This window comes from Gorilla gorilla, chromosome 1 (genome assembly GCF_029281585.2).
Source record: "Gorilla gorilla gorilla isolate KB3781 chromosome 1, NHGRI_mGorGor1-v2.1_pri, whole genome shotgun sequence".
Lineage (NCBI taxonomy): Eukaryota > Metazoa > Chordata > Mammalia > Primates > Hominidae > Gorilla > Gorilla gorilla.
In genome coordinates this window covers 28,378,534-28,398,450 of record NC_073224.2, presented here as the reverse complement: position 1 = coordinate 28,398,450, position 19,917 = coordinate 28,378,534, and the positions used below count along the sequence as shown (strand labels likewise).

At 37.3% G+C, this 19,917-nt stretch overlaps 1 protein-coding gene across 11 annotated transcripts in view; it reads right to left on the bottom strand.

The window, feature by feature from the left end:
• The window catches only part of CHRM3 (cholinergic receptor muscarinic 3), a 524,789-nt gene that overhangs the window by 356,046 nt on the left and 148,826 nt on the right, over positions 1-19,917 (bottom strand). For all 11 annotated transcript variants that reach the window (XR_010134437.1, XM_019032097.4, XM_055379887.2 and 8 more), the window contains one exon: positions 8,668-8,776. The gene's annotated coding sequence lies outside the window, so the exon portion shown is untranslated. The remainder of the gene's footprint in view (positions 1-8,667; positions 8,777-19,917) is intronic.

Genomic DNA, 19,917 nt, shown 5'->3' with positions numbered 1-19,917 from the left:
AAAAATGTCAAATTTTGTAATCTCAAACTATGCTTTAGAAAAGTTGAATGCAATTTTGCTATAAAAAAGGAGCTGCTTTCATTTAAAATAAATTTATTACTTTTTGTGTATACATGTTTAATGATCACTCTTTTTCTGCATGCCTGCGTGCGTGTGCACACACACACACACACATTCTATGCCTTTCCACACATCCTGCCCCTACCTACCTCTAACAGCTACCTAGAAATGTAAATTCTGTAAGGACAGGCACTTTGTCTATACTTTGTAGTCCCAGGGCCTGCTATACCATAGGAGGTCACTAAATATTTGCTGAATGAATAAACAGAATACCTGAATTCTCTGGCTTCAAATATTTAAACTAAACTCATTTACAATATGACTTTTCTTTTCAGATAATTTAATCTGTTTGAATTTCAAATGACTTCACAACATCACAATTATCTTCTTTATTAAAAAATAGATGTTATCCCAGTACTTTGGGAGGCAAAGGTGGGAGGATCACTTGAGGCCAGGCGTTCGAGACCAGACTGGCCAACATGGTGAAACCTGTCTTTACTACAAATAAAAAAATTAGCCAGGTGTAGTGGCACATGCCTGTAATCCCAGCTCTTTAAGGGGCTGAGGAACGAGAGTTCACTTAAACCTGAAAGGCTGAGGTTGTACTGAACCGAGATCATGCCACTGCACTCTAGCCTGGGCGACAGAGTGAGACTCTGCTTCAAAAAACAGATGTGGAAACCACTACCTCAAAAGTAGCTCCCTTTCCTAGGCTTGTTTGCCCCTACATTTAAATTTTCCTTGTTGGGATAAATAGCATAGTTGAGGGGATATCTAAAGGGACAATAGAACACCGGTAATTATATCTCCATCATAGAAAGAAGCAAAATATGAGATAAATCAGCAAAATTATTTTCAACTAATTAAACTGAAAAGAGATAGCTCATGTGAAAGCATTTTGATGGGAGTGGGATGGGATAGAAAAGACACTTGTTGAGACCAAGGATCCTAGTCCCCACTGTAGGGAATCAATCAATTATAGGACATGTCCATTGATTTCACGGCATTTACATCAATCATTCAAGTGAAAGAAACAAGACATAAGAAAACATGTTAAATGATATTATTTGATTTTTATGAACAAAATTTTCAATCTTAAAAATGGGTAATGCATTCTCCTGAAAGTCTCCTGCTTGTATCCTAACTGAGAATGTGTCTCCAAATAAATATAGATTCTCATTTGTATGCATATTGGTTCCCACGGAAGCATAGTAGGGGAAATCTTTAATTATGAGTTTAGAAGCTATTTACTCTCCAGAATATTAAATTAGCAAGGGTTAACCTGAAGCATATTTTCCAAATTAATTTTATTTTCAAAAATAAAATCAGTTCTCTATTTCCCCACATGAAAATATTATATGCCTCCATATTTATGTGTCTGTCCTATAGTGGCGAGGCTGACTTCCTTACAAAGTCTTTGGAAATCATTCTTACAAATTTAGGTTATACACATATGTCAATCAGTAGTGTACACAGAACAGTATACGTCTCCTCGTTTGTAAATGGAAGATGATAATGGAGTCCTTGCAGACTTGTGACGATTGAGAGACAATGTGGCTAAGCACTCCCTCCAGTTACTAGCTGAGGGTATGGTGGCCATTATTGTTATGATCAAATTTCAACATAAAACTGGAAGTCTTTTCGGTAAAAAGAAAGTTAGAAAATAGTAATCCAGAAATGTTCATCTTCAAATGCATAAAATGGAGACTCATAAAGGTATCAGGAAACAAGCAGGTATTTTGTCAGGTATTAGCTTTTGAAACAATAAAAAATATTTCTTCCAGGTAGGTCGTGGTGGCTCACACCTGCAATCCCAAAACCTTGGGATGCCAAGAAGGGAGGATCTCTTGAGCCCAAGAAATGGAGACCAGCCGGGGCAATTAAGTGAAACCCCGTCTCTACAAAAATAATAATAATAATAATAATAATATTAGTCAGGTGTGGAGCATGAGCCTGTAGTCCCAGCTATTTGGGAGACTGGGGTGAAAAGATCACTTGTGCCCAAAAGGTTGAGGCTGCAGTGAGCTTATCATTTATATATATATACACATATATATATATATAAAATATATATTTTATATAAAGTATGATATATATCATCTATATATATGATACATATCATCTATACATATATAATATATGATACATATCATCTATACACATCAGAAATAGATGATATATATCATAATATAATAAATATATATCATATATTAAATACATATATATTGAAAGAAATAGCCACATTTCATTCAATAGTAATTATTATTGTTGTATTGCCATAGTTACTTGAGCATATCAAAGCTTTAATAATGTGATAATACCTACATTATTCCATTATATTTCTGGTTACACAACCAGATGAATACTCTTGATATGGTATATATGATTCATTCAAACATTACCCCTTTTTGACTGATGGATGTTAATCTACAATAGCTTATGTGCTGAAAACTGCAGTAACCTATCACCTATTTTCTTCTCTTAAAAATTGTCTTTATTAGCTTAATGCTTTACAGTTACCTATCTACAGCCATCTGTGAAATCTGAGTGGCTTGACATAATTTGTGCTACTTATAACTCTATCTCATTAGCCCATGTTTGACTTCACTGTATACAATTGGTCTACAGCAAGCAACAAACATGGGCGTCATGTGTTAAAACACTGTTTTAGTGGACTTAATGATCTTTCATGTTACAATTGTATGATACAATTTCAGTTAAAATCATACAATTCAAGAAGAAACATTTAAATCAAACAAGTTTAAGTCCTCCTCTGAGTGATGTATAGCTACTCATTTATTGACACAGAGGCCTTTTTTTTTTGGTTCAGTTATTTTTTGCTCTATTTTTAAACAAATAGCTTAAATCTACAAGAATAATAACATAGGCCAGGTGCAGTGGCTCACTCCTGTAATCCCAGCGCTTTGGGAGGCTGACGTGGGTGTATTACCTGAGGTTGGGAGTTCGAGACCAGCCTGACCAACATGGAGAAACCCCGTCTCTACCAAAAATACAAAATTAGCCAGTCGTGGTGGTGCATGGCTGTAATCCCAGCTACTTGGGAGGCTGAGGCAGGAGAATCACTTGAACCCGGGAGGTGGAGGTTGCAGTGAGCCGAGATCACGCCATTGCACTCTGGCCTGGGCAACAGGAGTGAAACCGAAACTCCCTCTCTCTCAAAAAAAAAAAAAAAGAAAAAAAGAATGGTAACACTTATATACATTTTCCACCTTTCCCAAATGACTAATGGTAGGGGACTTCCTTGGTCATATGAAGTATATATATAAATTATATAGCATGTATGTGCTTTATATTTATGTAAATATGCTTTAATATGTATACTTTAAAAACAGTGATGAATTCAAGCCTGGAATGTTGAACAAAAGCAATCAAAAGAAATAAAATAGTTATTATAATAAAAGAAAACCTTAAGAACTATTTAAAAATATTTTTCTTACTAACTCATAGCAACGCAGTCATTCCACCTTCAGTTAACATGAGGTCAGAAAATTTCTCATCATTGTTGAAATGCTGTTCTAAATATCAAATTTTCTAGCCCACCTAGGGACACAATCAATCAATCAATAGAGCTTAATGATAAATTAAGAAGGTAGTTAGTAGAGTCAGATACACATTTTCAAAACTCCTGTTATCTTTTGCTAAAAATACTTAAAATGATATAAACATCACAGTAAGTTAAAATTTGCCACTTTTCATTTTTTTCTGGTCATACTTTTTACAGATTTATATTAATAACAATTTTAAGAAAACATCCATATTGAAAGACATTTCATAGAAATCTCTGTAACATGCCAAATGTAATTATTTCTTGAGCAGTCTAAGGACAAAATGTATCATTAATCATTTGAATAATTAATTTTATCAGTAACTATTGGTTGAGTTCTGGACCCAGGAAAAACAAGAATGAACAAGACAGGAACTGCCCTCAACAAGCTAACACCATAGTGAGGTAGTTGGTATATCAACAAAGCATTGCAAAAGAAGTAAGCATGATTTATAATATAGGCATGCACACAGTACAGAAGAGCAGAAAAAGAAACAGTGAATTTTAAGGGGAAGATCAAGGAAGGTTTCACAGATGACCGTGCCTGTAAACTGAGTTTGGAAGGAAGAACATGAGTTTGATTAACGGACAGTACATCTAAGCACAAGGAAGCTCCTGGGATCATGGCACGCAGGTAAGGCTTGCTGCTGCTAGGTGGGGCTTGGTCAGCAAGGAGGCAGAGGAGATTGGCAGCCAACATGTGAGAGAGGGTCACATAAACCTCTCTGGGAAATTCACAGCTCATTGATTCCACTTCCAGTCACCATTGAGCAGGCTCTCTTCTTAAAGGACTCACTTTCTGCTTGGCCCACAATACAGCCTGCTCGAATACACCTCCATTCCTAGGCTTATACTCTTCCCTTTACCATGTTATATGTAAAGTTAGGGGCTATTCTCAGAATCCCACTGTAGTAAAGATTTCATCTATTTCGTGTCTCCAAATTACATTAGACTTCAGGTCTGAACATCCCATGTCTGATCCATGATCTGGCCCTGTGGTACTGAATGAAATGCGTCATTCTGCTTTAGTTTTTAGGGATTCTCATTTAAGTAGTATCAGATAGATATTGGACTTAATCAGTCTCCTTCAGAAGGAGACTCCATTTTTTTTTTTTTTTTTTTTTTTTTTTTAGATGGAGTCTCTCACTGTTGCCTAGGCTGGACTGCAGTGGTGCGATCTCAACTCGCTGCAACCTCCACCCCACAGGCTCCAGTGATTCTCATGCCTCAGCCTCCTGGGCAGCTGGGATTACAGGTGTGTGCCACCACACCTGGCTATTTTTTTTTTTTTTTGTATTTTTAGTAGAGATGGGTTTTCACCATTGTTGGCCAGGCAGGTCTCAAACTTCTGACCTCAAGTGATCTGCCCATCTCAGCCTCCCAAAGTGCTGGGATGATAGGCCACTGCATCCAGCCAGAAGGAGACTTCTAAATACATAAATAATTTAATTTGTGATGTTAAGGTAAACATCACAAATATATATAATGACCATAAAACCATGAAGATAAGTACAAATCCACAAAAATCTGTCTGTTTAGTAGGTGATATGGTTTGGCTGTGTTCCCACCAAAATCTCATCTTAAATTCCTACATGTTGTGGGAGGCACCTGGTGGGAGGTAATTGAATCATTGGGGTAGGTTTTCCCATGCTGTTCTCATGGTAGTGAATAAGTCTCAAGAGATCTAATGGATCTTTAAGGGGGAGTTCCCCTGCACAAGCTCTCTCTGTGCCTGCTGCCATCCATGTAAAACGTGACTTGCTCCTCCTTGCTTTCCACCATGATTGTGAGGCCTCCCCAGCCACATAGAACTGTAAGTTCATTAAACATCTTTATTTTGTAAATTGCCCAGTCTCAGGTATGTCTTTATCAGCAGCATGAAAATGGACTAATAATAAATACAGTAGGGCCGGCATTCCAACCGCATAACCTTGCTTTTTTCCTTTTATTACATTCTAAATCCTAATACGAGACTTCATAATGTGCATCTTGGCCGCATTGAAGGGCTAGAAGTATGGCATGCTGAAGGCCCTGGGAGGGCAGGACAGCATCACATCAGTGCCATGGGCATCTCTCACCCAGGCCCTCACAGAGGGACAGCAACACAGCAACCAGGCCTGTACCCATGTCCATAGCATGTAGATTTTTACCAAGAAATGCACCCTCAAAGCCTTTATGCCCAAAAGCTTCCCCCATAACCACTACTGTCCTCATCAGGGGAAAAATCTACAAAGGCTGAAGAAGCTATTGCAAAAATAAACAAGAAGAAGAATAAATGGGTGTGTGCAAAGCAGTCAAAGATAACATTTTAATCTGAATTATAAGCAAGTCAGATAAGTCAGATTAAATTTATATGTGAAAGACTTTCTGCGTACAGAGATGGACAGAGTTGGACAAACCAAACGCTGTCATTGTTTTAGATGGTTTATAAGGAAGAAATGAGGGAATAAGACTTGGCTTTCTGCTCTGAGTGATACACGTCAGCCCAGCAACTGGCTCAACTAGAGAGACGGACACAAAACGTGGGCTCATGCTCTTGACTCTAAATATTGCCCCAAGTTATCAGTGCTTTCCACCTTGAGAACAAATTATGACTCATTTGGAAAATGTCACCCACTAAAACCACTGAATTTTGTCCAGTGTAAGCTCAAAAGACAATATCTTAAGTTGATTCATAATAAAAACAAGCGTACGTCTGATATAGAACTCATGATTATGAAAGTGAAAGTTCAAGCCCTTACTCCCCATCACTTTGTGAAACATTTTCTACATTTATACCTCCTTTCTTTTTTGCTCTCTTTCTCTCCTGCAAAAAAAAAGTCATTTTAAACATGGTGACAGTCCAAAATTCAAAATAAATTAAACATTCATTTGATATTCCTTGATCGGCCTAATAAACCACTTTTTTTTTGTCATTTCAGTATTCCATACTCAAGCTGTGTTTGCATTTTGTTGTTTAAGTATTTGTTAATCATTTTTGAAATTCTGAATCTAACAAAATAAATCAATAATTGAGCACATTTATAAAAGTCCTTTAAATATAACACGTGGCAAGGACATTTTCAAATTCAGAAGTTCTCTGATTTACATTATTTTAAAATCATACTATATAATGATTTGTGATTGTATCTTTACAATGCCTGACAAAGGGGATAGCTACCATTCCTTGTGCGGATGCTGTGTTAAGCCATCTGAACAAAGGCAGTATGGAGTATATCATAATCATTTCCATTTTATTTCTCAGAAACTGAGGCTTTTGAAAACTTCACAATTAATAAATGACTTTGAACCCAGGGCTTTCTGATTCTAAAATCTGTGCTCATCAGGATAATCCCACACTCCCCAGGGAACTGACTGATAACTTAGTAAGTGTCACACTGCTCCCAAACACTTGTCCATATTAACTCATGTAATCCATACAACAAGCCTATGCAATCAGATAGATCTCTTTTTATTAGTCTCATTCTACAAATGTGCAAACTAAAGCACAGAGAAATTAAATGACTTGTCCAACTTTGCAAAGCTACAAAATGGTGGAACTGGGTTGCAACCTCAGGCAGTCTGACTATAGATCCTGCATACTTCAGCACTATGCTACAATATTAGCCAGTGAATATGTCACCTGTTATTAAGATTTTTGTTCCATTTATATGCAAAAATTTTATTCATGTAACAGACCACTGCCCTTCTAGTGAAAATCATACCTAATTTCTGGAATTAGAATTTGCAAACCAGTTTCATTGCATAAGCCTGGTTATATAACTTGTTTAAATTTAGTGGAAAAGTCTTTCTTAATATTACTGAATGTATTTGTTAAGATTACATTTTCAGTTGTTCATTTTAAACAAGCTAGCTGTATTCTCCTAGCTAAAGAGAATGGTCATAGAAGATGTTAAAAAGATTTCAGTTAACAAATGTATTAAATACTATATTTAAATAATATTTACAATCTCACCAAATTCCTACATTGTCTCCTTAGTATCTTGAAACTAAAGTACACATAAGAAGTATCTAATATATCTTTCTCCTTCATGTGTAAAAACCTAATAGATAAAATCTAATAAGAGTAAACACGATGGAGAGAAGCAGCAGCAGAAATTCCTTATGGTTGGTGGGGATTGGTGTGTGCATGGGTGTGTGAGAAACGTGTTTCCTCATATATCATTTAAACATAATTTTCTCAAATATACCAAAAATTAATTTGGGTCATAAATTAAAATTAATGAGGATTTTATCATTTATCTCTTAGGTAAGTAGCATATAAAATAGTAGACTACATTAATTAATTGGAAGAGACAATTATGGTCACAACTTTTTCCAGCTCCCTACTTGTGCTGTTAGTTGACCACAGACAACACCATTTATTTTTACAGAGTTTGAGAGTTAGCTAATAATTTCACATCCGTTACCTCTGTTGACCTTCAAAGGAAATCTTATGAACTAGGTAAAGCAGAAACGATTCCTTTCATTTTTCAAATGAAGAAACTGAGGCCTAGAGATTAGGGGACTAGTATGAGGATAAATGCTGGAGCTGAAATAAAATTAACATCTTCTGACTGAGTTTAACTTTCTTTCCATAACACCGTAAATATCATACACCAACTGTTAATATGGTGCATCTGTAAGTGGAAGCACATCAAATACCCTGTATAATAAAATTAAACTGTTGCAAAGCATAAACTCGGTAAAAAGTTTAAGCTTACATTGGCACCTGATCTATATGATATTAACCAGAAGACATTGAAACTGTCCAGTGACGTTTCTTAATTCAGTTAAAAAAGAGGGAAGATTCTATACTTCTAAATTCTGCCTATATAGGTATACATAATTACCACATTTATATACTTATACCTAATAGATACAGCTCAGCATGCCTCTTCATTTTACAATTGGTTGATACAGAAATAGATTAGATCTAGCCATATTTCATACCAGCGACACTAATACATGTGTTTTACACATTTTTCATTATAAAAGTAGGTACTCTGTTGAAAATCTCAACATATAACTGTGTACATGATATTAATTAAAAAAATACCTACTAGTGAAGAGACTCGGTTCTGTACATCATGATGGGGATGGATACAGTTCATTCAATCCACAGTCCACTGACTGACTCATAACCAAAATATGTGCCATTACTGTTCATATCTAAACAGACACAAAAAGATGAAAAAATTGGTCAATAAGTATGATCTCATATGATTGGCATAAGATTATCTTTCTAATCTGTAGCATAATAATAATAATAATAAAAAGATGTTTGACAAGCAATCCAACAGAAAGACCTTAACCTACATACCTCTATTGTTGCTGTTTTTATTTCATTAGCTTTAGGAATATAAATGGTTTTTGGTTACACGGGTGAATTTTATAGTGGTGAAGTATAGGATTTTGGCACACCCATCACCCAAGTAGTGTACATTGTACCCAATACGTAGTTTTTATCCCTCACCCTCCTCCCACACTCTGAATCTCTAATGTCCATTATTATCACTTGGATGACTTTGTGTACCCATAGCCTAGCTCCTACTTATAAGTGAGAACATGTAATACCTCCGTTTTGCACACAATGTGAAGTATAGCCACACGGACATACTGCACAGTCAGTAAATATGTCTGATTCAGAAGTAAATTTACTAGTAACTCAATGTAACATTACTAGAAAGCCATATGCTTATCAATAAGAAAACCAAACTTATCCCGTGATGTGAATTTTTTATGGCCTATGTTTTGATCATTACCCTATGTATGCATATGAATTTTCATTTAGTCTTCACCATAAATCTGCAATGTAGTCATCTCGCTTTACAGATTTAAAGACTCAGGGGAGTAAGGCAACTGGCCCAAGACTCTGCCCTCTATAGAAGGTGCTGCTTTACCATATCACGTGGACCATGCAAAGCAGACACTTCTTCCAATGATTAGTTGTGCTCTACGTGTCCTACAATGTGACCAACAGATATTGAGTTGATATATAAAGATACATCTCATTGGTTCTCTGTCTCCCATATAGTTCTCTAAAATGCAAGCATGGTATTCTACTCGTCTTTGTATGTCAAGATAGATATAAAATGAGATCTCACTTTGAAATATAGTGCCTGGCACATACAAATACGTGCTGAGTAAATGAGTGAATGAACAGCAACAACAAAAGTAGGCATTGGCATCTATTTTTTGCCTTAATTCACACTTTTGTTTTGTCAATCCTTTAATTTACTTGCCAAAGTTATCTTTCTGTTTGCAATACAATCTCAAGAAGAAAAAGAATAATCTGAAATATCATTTGAATGAAGTTCAAATATATTCATTCCAAAAATTACACACTAGTTAGCAGTCAGTTTAATTCATTTAGAGATCGAATTCTATTTCTCAAAAATAGAAAAAGGTTAAATAATAAAGATATTTTCCAGAAAGAAAAAAATCCACGTTTTACCTGTAGATTAAGTATTGGCTTCCTAATGGGACTTACATCTACGCACCCTCCTAGATCACAGGGGGAAGGATGGCACGAATAGAGGAGAAAACTGAAGTCAAAGTCTATAGGCAGAAACTGCATGATTACTAGGAGCTAGGAAAAGCTGCTCTGGATTGGAGATGCTACAGAAAAACAGCCAGCTTGGAGACTCTAGTGGTCAGATCCCAATTTACTCTGCAGAAAAAGCAGCACCACAGCAATCTTTCCAGAGCAGGAGTGGGCAAACTCCAACCCTGCTGCCAGTTTTTGTGTAGCCTGTGAGCTAAGAATGGTTTTTACATTTTTAAATGTTTGGAACAAACTAAAAGAATTGTGCGAATTATTTGAAATTCAAATATCAGAGTCTATAAATAAAGTTTTATTGGAACACAGCCACAGCCATTCATTTACATATCGTCTCTGGCTGCTTTCATGTTACCATGGCAGAGTTTAGTAGTTGTAACAGAAACAGTATGACCCACAAAGCCTGAAATATATCCTATCTGACCCCTTATAAAAATCGGTTGCTGGGCAGGGCACGGTGGCTCACACCTGTAATCCCAGCACTTTGGGAGGCCGAGGTGGGAGGATCATGAGATCAGGAGATCGAGACCATCCTGGCTAACATGGTGAAACCCCGTCTCTACCAAAAATACAAAAAAATTAGCCGGGCGTGGTGGTGGGTGCCTGTAGTTCCAGATACTTGGGAGGCTGAGGCAGGAGAATGGCATGAACCTGGGAGGTGGAGCTTGCAGTGAGCTGAGATCACACCACTGCACTCCAGCCTGGGCAACTGAGTGAGACTCCGTCACAAAAAAAAAAAAAAAAACATCAGTTGCTGATTTCTGGTCTAGAAAATTGTTCATGCTTGATTTGGAGGAGATTATATGACAGGAAGAGGGGTGCTTTAGGGCAGATTGGAAGCAGAGGTTGGGAACCCCTGGCCTTACAGAAGATCATGAGCCTCAGGGGCAATGCAATAACCATCTTGAGTAGGGCAGGGTATTTCCTTGGGGACAGCAGGATTTTCCCTGTAGGAGGCACAAGAAATGAGTTCAGACTCAGCCACACTTCATGTCAGGCCCACAAGCTGAGGCAATGAGGATGGATGGAGAAAGATGGCCACCAGGATAGTGTCATTCTGCAATGTGCCAGGATGGCATTCTCTTCAAGGGAATATCCAGGGCTCTGTCTCCCTCCCTAAAGGTGCCATTCTTCAGAATGACAGATAACTGAGACAACCAGTCTTCCTGCTGAAGGCCTAAGAAAGGTGATGATAACAACAAACAGAAGAACTCTAAAAAAGTTAAAAGATCCTCCATTCGCCCCCATTTAAGGGCAAAGAGTGGACCACAGCAAAGATGCATAAATGGTAAAAATGTAAAACGAAGAAAGCATGAAGGTTATAGAGAAGAATCTGCTACATACATAATAGGACTCCCATGGAGAGGTGGCATTTACTTTTGAAAAATATCAAAGGAAGTTAAAATACATTTTGTAAAATGTCTATTTTTGAGACAACAGAGAACAAAATCCCAAAGATTTATCTTCAAGCAGAGAAGTTAATTAAGCCCAAATAAATAAGAAGGCCGCTAAGTGGTTGCCCATTTCATTGCATCTTACAGGTGAAGAGAAGGTGAGTTTTGAGCTGGAAGACTTGGCTCTAAACACCAACTCTGATATATTCTTGCTACATGACCTTGGACAGCTGGCCTCATATTCAAGAGCCTCACTTGCATCACCTCTAAAATAGAGTTTTTCTGAGAGTTGTAAGACAAAATATGAACAAAATGTCTAGAATACTGCCTGTCACATGGGAGGTATGCAAGATTTACTAACTGCCCAGCTTGCTTTCTCTCCGTCCTCTTCTAATACTAATCTCCAACCAAAATTATTACAGCTGTAGGAAATGGTTGCCAGATATTCAGTTCTCTCCTATGCTCCATACTTGACTTTGCTCCTCCTGTTTTCTCTGAGTAGACAACATCTTCTAATTTGGGGTGCCTCTCTATTTATCTGGAAACTGCTATTCATTTGAAAAAATAATAACTCAAGAGCTAATTCTTACCAATCCCTAGTTCCTCAGGCACAAATATACTGCCATAACATTTTGAACATAATGTATATAATATAATAATATTGTATTATTATCTGTTTGCATATCTGTCTTTCCCAGGAGGTTATATCTTGGTCATTCTGTCTGATATAGTATAATATCAAGATGATTAATTATAATCTCCGGGGGAAGACAGACATGGTTTTTTAAAAAATGCCCACACATACATATTTCTGCCTATCTACCGGCCTACTCTGCCTATCTACTGCCTATACTCCACTAGGCTCTTCGGATTCCTGTTGAATAGAGGAATTTCCTTCACAGGAGTTACAATCTGGAGTGATTTCCAGACAGCTAGGTGTGCAGCAGGTTCTAATATTTGTTGAGAGAAAGAAATGAAGAATGAACAAGTAAAGGAAGAATGACAGAAAGGCAATCTTGGTGAGAATTTGGTATATAAAAAATTGGCTGGGCATGGTGGCTCATGCCTGTAATCCCAACACTTCGGGAGGCCAAGGCAGGTGGACTGCTTGAGTACAGGAGTTCAAGACCACCCTGGGCAACAGGGTGAAACCCCGTCTCTACAAAAACATAGAAAAATTAGCCTGGCGCAGTGGCACACGCCTGTAGTCCCAGCTACTTGGGAGGCTGAGGTGGAAGGATCACCTGAGCCTGGGAGGTGGAGGTTGTGGTGAGAGGTAATCATGCCACTGCACTCCAGCCTGGGTGATGGAGTGACACCCTATCTCAAAAAATAAATAAATAAAAAATAAAAATAAAAAATGAACATAGCATATTGCAGGTGGTATTGACAATTTAGTTATCTTGGAGATCCATCTTGAAATATGCACAAAATAAAATAAATCTCCTCATTTTATGGATGTAAGTCAACTTAAGGCAGCTCCCAGTAACGATATTCCCTCATTTCTTGAACACCTACTATATGTGAGGCTTAGTGGGAGGTACAACCTCTAAGTCAGCTATTACTTATATGTGTTCAAAGGAAGATATTGAAGATGAAGAAAAAAATAGGGAATTATTTTATTGACTAAAGTCACACAGATATTAGTACAGTAAGTCCTCACTTAATGTTGTTGATAGGTTCTTGCTCACCTGAGTACCTGGAGAAAACCCACACAGACATGAGGAGTTTGTGCAAACTCCACACAGACATTGGCCCCAGCTAAGAATTTTTTTCCATCAATATTATAATTATAAGAAAATAAAGTTGAATAAAACAAAATTATTCAAGGATCTGTTATACACCGAGTTCTTAAATCTATGCATTTCCACATAACAAATCAAGATTCTTCATTACTTTGATAAATGATGCTTTTAACATAGTATTTATTGTGTGAACAGTTAATAAATGGTAGCTGTTGTTACTACTGTTATTAACACCATAACACAACATCAGGGAAACAGTTTAACATTATGGAATGTTAAATTGCTATACTTATATAATACTTTATTATAATAAGAAATATGGAAGTTATACTGATATAAGGAAATGTATGCAAAATACAGAATATAAAATGGCATGTATTAGTTAACCAAAATTACAGGCAATATTGTGTATGGTAAATTAGTAAAAATTAGAAGTTAGTATGCTGAAAATAATAAGACTGTGTGTTTGTAGGTAACTTATTTGAAGTTCCTCAATTTCTTTGAAAGCACGAAAATTTCCTTGAATTCAAATTTATGTTAAAACAAACATAATGTGTAATTTCTAAAAGTGGTGCTACTATCCCAGACTTTCTCCACATTTGAAATCTAATTTCTTCTGGTGCAAGATAATAAATTACTGTTGTTTTAGTAAGAACTGTTTGTTTATCTATTTATTTTACTATTGGGAATGGAAACAGAGGCAGATTTTTTTAAAGGATTACTGAAGTGAAGTTTTCTCTGAAATGGAGTCATTTAAACCACTTACTTCACTTAAAATAGACATAGCTTACCTTAACACTTCCCGATTAGCATAAGCAATCTACACATTATGATGCCGACTTCTGTAGTAAAGGCTAAATTATGTTAACATTTTGTTAAGATAAAGTAGTCAACACATGCTGAAAAGAAATTTATTTCTTATACAGTTATGCCTCACTTAACAATGAGGACACATTCTGAGAAAGGCATCATTAGGTGACTTCCTTGTTGTGCGAACATCATAAAGTGCACTCACCAAAACCTAGATGGCATAGCCTGGTACACACAGGCTCTATCATAAACCCTATTGCTCCTAGGCTATCTATACAGCACGTTACTGTACTGAATACCGTGGGCGGCTGTAACACAATAGGAAACATCTGTGTATGTAAACATCTAAACATAGAAAAGGTAAAGTAAAAATATGGCATTTGGCCAGCGCAGTGGCTCACGACTGTAATCCCAGCATTTTGGGAGGCTCAGGCAGGTGGATCGCTTGAATCCAGGAATTTGAGACCTGCTTGGGCAACATGGCAAAATCCCATCTCTACTAAAAAAATGCCAAAATTAACCGGGCATGGTCCCACCTACTCAGGAGGCTGAGGTAGGAGGATCACCCGAGCCTTGGGAGGTTGAGGCTGCAGTGAGCCAAGATGGGGCCCCTGCACTCCAGCCTAGACAACAGAGTGAGACCTTGTCTCAAAACAGAAACAAAAACAAACCCCAAAATAGTAGTATAATCTTAGAGGACTACTCTTGTATAAGTGGTCCATCGTTGACCAAAACATCATTTCACAGTGCATGACTGTACAAAAATACGAGAAAGAAAGAGAGATTTTAGCAGAACCATAATAGCAATAGTGACAAAAGTAATTGCTGCAAAAGGGTAAGAGTATTTGATAAGAGTGACGGCTGAGACTCAAAATCGTCTTTGTGCTCTGAGAGCTGTGGAAGGCTAACCCCACTGGGGGACATCCAGCTCACAGCTCATCTGGGCTTCAGACTTTCATCTTAGGGGAGTTCTAACCAGTGTCACTAACTGCTGAAGCAACTGACATTCTCTTATTCTCATTGAATTATAAGAGAACAAAGGCCAAAAAAATTGAAAGAATTCTGTGTAATCAAAGCATCTTTTAACAAAGAAGGTACAGAAAAATGACCTTGAACCTGATCATCAGGGAATCTGAAGCAGCTTCTTGGGCATGAGTGGGTGGCTTTTCTTCCCCACAGCAGTTATGTCCAGTTTTACATCTGACAAAGCCATGTCTTAAGCACACCAAGGGTTGGGTGGGCCTGGGGCAAATGGTGATATTCTGGATAAAAATGCACATTGTAGCTCAGTTTTCTTTAATTGAAAGGGTTATATGAAGAGTCTTTTTTCTCTCTTTGTTAAAATCCTAAAGTTATTTTTCATTAGAAATAACTATTTTAGGGCACTTATTTGATAGCCACAGTGGTAAGGAACGAATTAATAAATCAAAGGGAAAGATAGCCTTGATGAAAAGGCTGAGGCATAACAAAAGTAGGACGTGGATTCCTAAGCTTGCTTCAAATTGCTACTGGGTAGGTTTATATGTGTGTTTACATTTGAAATGAGGCAACTGTCATTTCATGTTTATATTTATTGGCTATTAAACTTTAAAGACCAGTTGTACTGAAAATTAACTCCTATATTTATTCCACATGTGCTATGCTGATGTTCCAATGACTGTTTTAATGAAGCTTAAGTAAGGACAGTTAAATTAACTAGACAAAAATCAGTAGATTTTTAAAATATATAATTTACAAAACAGAGACAGCAGCTTCAAAACCTATTTAAATTAAGTCTACTTCCAACATGATCTAATTGGGTTGAAACAGCCCTTTGGCAGGCAGGGGATAAAGAGTCCTCTCGTGAATCAGAGTTGTCACAATAGAGCAGAAGTGGTCAAGCTGTTTGATAGAGGGGTGAGGTGGAGTTTAGCTAATGCAGAGAGGAGGTCAAAAGTTAGGGCAAAGGGCCAACAGAGAGAAACTGAAAAGCAGTTTCTATTGGCATCTTCCTGAGGGAAAAAGAAAGGAAAGGAAAATAATACATTTCAGAGAGACTCTCATCACACTTTATAATTGCATGGAAGATGAGAACTATGTAAATTAAAGGAAGGTATACTTGGCAAACCTTCCCAAAAGGCTAAGCTGCAATCTCATTATTTTAGCCATTACATGCTCCTGCATTTCTCTTTCTTCTTTTTCTTTCTTCTGCTACTTCCCCTCTTCCTTTCCTTCTTCCTTTTTTCTCTTCTGCCCCTTCAACCTTTTCAGCTGGTGCAATATCATAATTAACACTGCTGATGTGGCTACCCACATGCCAAGCACTTATGACTGATTTACACGCATTTTTTCTTTTAACACTCTTCCAGCATTGTTAATAGTATCCATATTTCATAGACGTTGAGGCTCATATAGACTGAATTTCAAAGCCAAATTAGCCAATGAGTGGGCAAAGATGGAAATCAAATCTTAATCTATCTGATTCTTTAATTAATAAAAGAATGATTTTCAGGAGTGAAACTATAAATTGCAGAACTCAGTGTAACCACAGACCCTTTGCACAAAAGAAATTAGGATGAGGATCGATGAACTTTGGGAACTAAGTGACCGTAAGAGCAAAATTCTGTATTGGAGAGCTATTCAACTAAACATTCTTAAAATAAAAGCAATCAAATAAGTATTTAGGGAAATAATGGAATTCAATTCTGAATCTTACTGGTAGGAGGGGTCTTTATTAGGGACTGATATAGAGTTTGGAGGTCCCTCCAAATCTCATGTTGAGATGGAATCCCCAGCGTTGCAGGTGTGGCCTGGTGGGAGAAGTTTCGGTCATGGGGGCGGATCCCTCATGCCTTGGTGGGGTCCTCGATAGTAATCTGGCTGTTTAAAGTAAGTGGCACCTCCCTTTGTTCCCACTACGTAAAGTGCCTGCTCCTGCTTAGCCTTTCACCATGAGAAAAATCTCCCTGACGCTTCCCCAGAAGTCAAGCAGATGCCAGTGCTATCCTTCCTGTACAGCCTGCAGAACCGGGAGCCAATTAAGCCTCTTTTCTTAATAAATTACCCTGTCTCAGGTATTTCTGTATAGCAATGCAAGAACTGCCTAACACAGGACGATGTACCATTTAACTCACATGTAAAAAGAGAAAGAAGAACAATTGACACTCGTCCAGGAGACGTCTAGACTGGAGGATCAGTTAAAGGGGTATTTTTTTTTAAGAAACTGCAAAGAAATTGGCAATCAGTCTAAGAATACCTCAGGCATTTAAAACATGCTGAAGACTCAAAGATAGAGCCCAAAAAAGTGACACTTAAAAGTCAACTTTGAAGCCAAGGAAAGAAAAGAAAAAGAAATTTAATTATCATTTTAAAACCTAATAGAATCCATTCTGGAATGTGAAGCTTTCTATCAGTATACATCAACAGTTGCAAAATATACATTTAGATTGAAATGAAAATTATTCCCTTACAACCTCTTCTAAGCCGTCCACTAGGATGCATAATAACTCTCAAGTACTCAAAAGCCAGTGCATAACTGATTCTAAAATCTGAAAAGACCTTGGTTTTCCTGGAAATACAGTAAGAAGGCAGGCAGTCAAAAGAACATAGAAAACATTACGACCAGGGTTTTCTTGTTTTACATTTACCAGCCCAGGTACTTAGATGGCTATCTTCACTAGTCTTTGGATATTTTCCTAGTTTTGTATTAAAGGGAAATGATTTGTGACTCAGAAATCATATAATTACCTTGAGTGGATGATGGTTTACTAATATCTTGGATATGCACGTGTCTGTGTCTATGGTATGTTTTGGAATTACAATATTTACACATTTTAAAAATTGTCCTTAGTCTTTGGAATTGATAACACTTCCTTTAATGTCAAGACAGAGTTAAAGACAACTGCAGTAAGCAATCAAGGATGACTACGATTATGTTCTCATCTCCATAGAGATTGTTTGCAACAGGAGGAGGATGACTGTAGCCAAGAGAGTACTTGTAACCGTGTCTTCCAGCTAGGATTTCTAAGTAAATTATAGAATGGAGGGTATTCAAGTCACATGCTCCTCAAGACACTGTCCATTTGGGGGAAGTGAAAAACCAAAGCTGAGGTTAGAATTTAAGGTAATCAATCAAACCTAAGCAAACCTGAAACCATGAAGATAAGCCACATAAATTCAATGTTGTCACTGCTTCCTTGACTCTGAATTCAGATGGAATTTGGGGCAACATCTTTAAGATGCCTCCCTAGACTAGGAGCTAGCAATACAATGAAGGGGCTTAAATAGTACCCTTTCACACCCTCAGCTAGCTTGCAGTTAAAAAGACATGCACATTGTTCATCTAATTATGCTTATGATATCTAACCTGCCTCAGCCTCATTAGCCATTCCAGACCGGGCTGCCTTCAAGGCATGGTTCAGAATCAAACTGCAACACCCTGTACCCAACAGCCCAGGTCAATGGCCTCTTTAGCAGCCCTTATCTTTGCTCCAGACTAACCTGTGGCTGTGCCCATTAACAGCCACTGACCTCCATGATGTTGTCTCCTTGATCCTAGGAAGCAAGCTTCAGAAGTTTCAAGAGCAGTTTCAGGTCAGAAATGTGCAAAGAGAGATCCCCAAACAGAAATAAATATACGGATAAGGGAAAAACAAAGTCTTCCCCATGGAATAAATTTCTTAGGCCTAACCAAAACTCAAGAGCAACACAAAAGCCTGAATAATTTACTAACAAGAGTGTAAGAGTATTTTCATAGGGCAGAACCCACACTCAGTGTGGGTATGGGGTGCTAAAAACACAGGGCCCAAAGGAACAAAGGGAAATAGAAAGGACTGAAAACATACTAGATAGGAAATAAAGGCATCTTAAGTAAGACTTGGTGATTGGCGCTCCACTCAAAATTCTAGCTAAACTTGGTAATATGGCAGGAATATAGTGAATTCTCCCTTTGGAGAGAGAAGACAGCATACATGGAGAGGTTTTTGCCTTAGGTATGAGATGTACATAATACCAATACTAACCTTTTATTAGAGGAATTCTCCAAGTGAGTTTAAGTCCACAGTACGTGGATTCTGGGCCAGTGTGGGCCACTGGCACGGTTGATTGGTACCCTGGTGAATCCCCAAGTTTTTCTTTGTCCATCCCCCTTCCTTCAGCAAACACTGTGCTGAATTAATTCCACTTCTGAGGTTCTGATCAAAGTACACTTATTTGGTGGAAGAAAGCTGTAGGAGCAGCCCAGGCTGCAAATACTAAAAGATCCATCTAAAATGTAAGCTGCCTGAGGGCAGAGACTCTTTCTCACTACTATATGTCCAGCACCTAGCACAGTACCTGGCATGTAGTAGACTATTTTTGAATGCATTAGCAGTCTTATAAAAAATATAGCATCTTCAAAATAAGTCTTTACTCAAGCTTAGCAGCTACCACCAGTGGTACCGAACCTTTCATTTAATGATAACCTTACTAAAATCAAAGTTAAATCATCATTTTTATTATTTACAACTATTTATTGATGGTCTTATGTGAACTAGGTAAAATACTAAATGTTCCATGTATGAATCTTATGATTTAATCTTCTTAATAACCTTGAAAATGTACATTAGCTTCATTTTACAGATAGGAAAATTGATGATTCAAACTTAGGTTGGATTTGGCCAAATTTCCATCATTTTGCACCATGCAACAACTTGTCTTTGTTTTCTGTTTCAGAGAATCCTTTTAAAATCAGAAGTAATTTTTAGATTTAATAATTTTTGAAAACAGAAATAAGGTAAATGTCTGGAAGTAAGATGTGGCTAACTTTGGCATCAGTACAGAGTT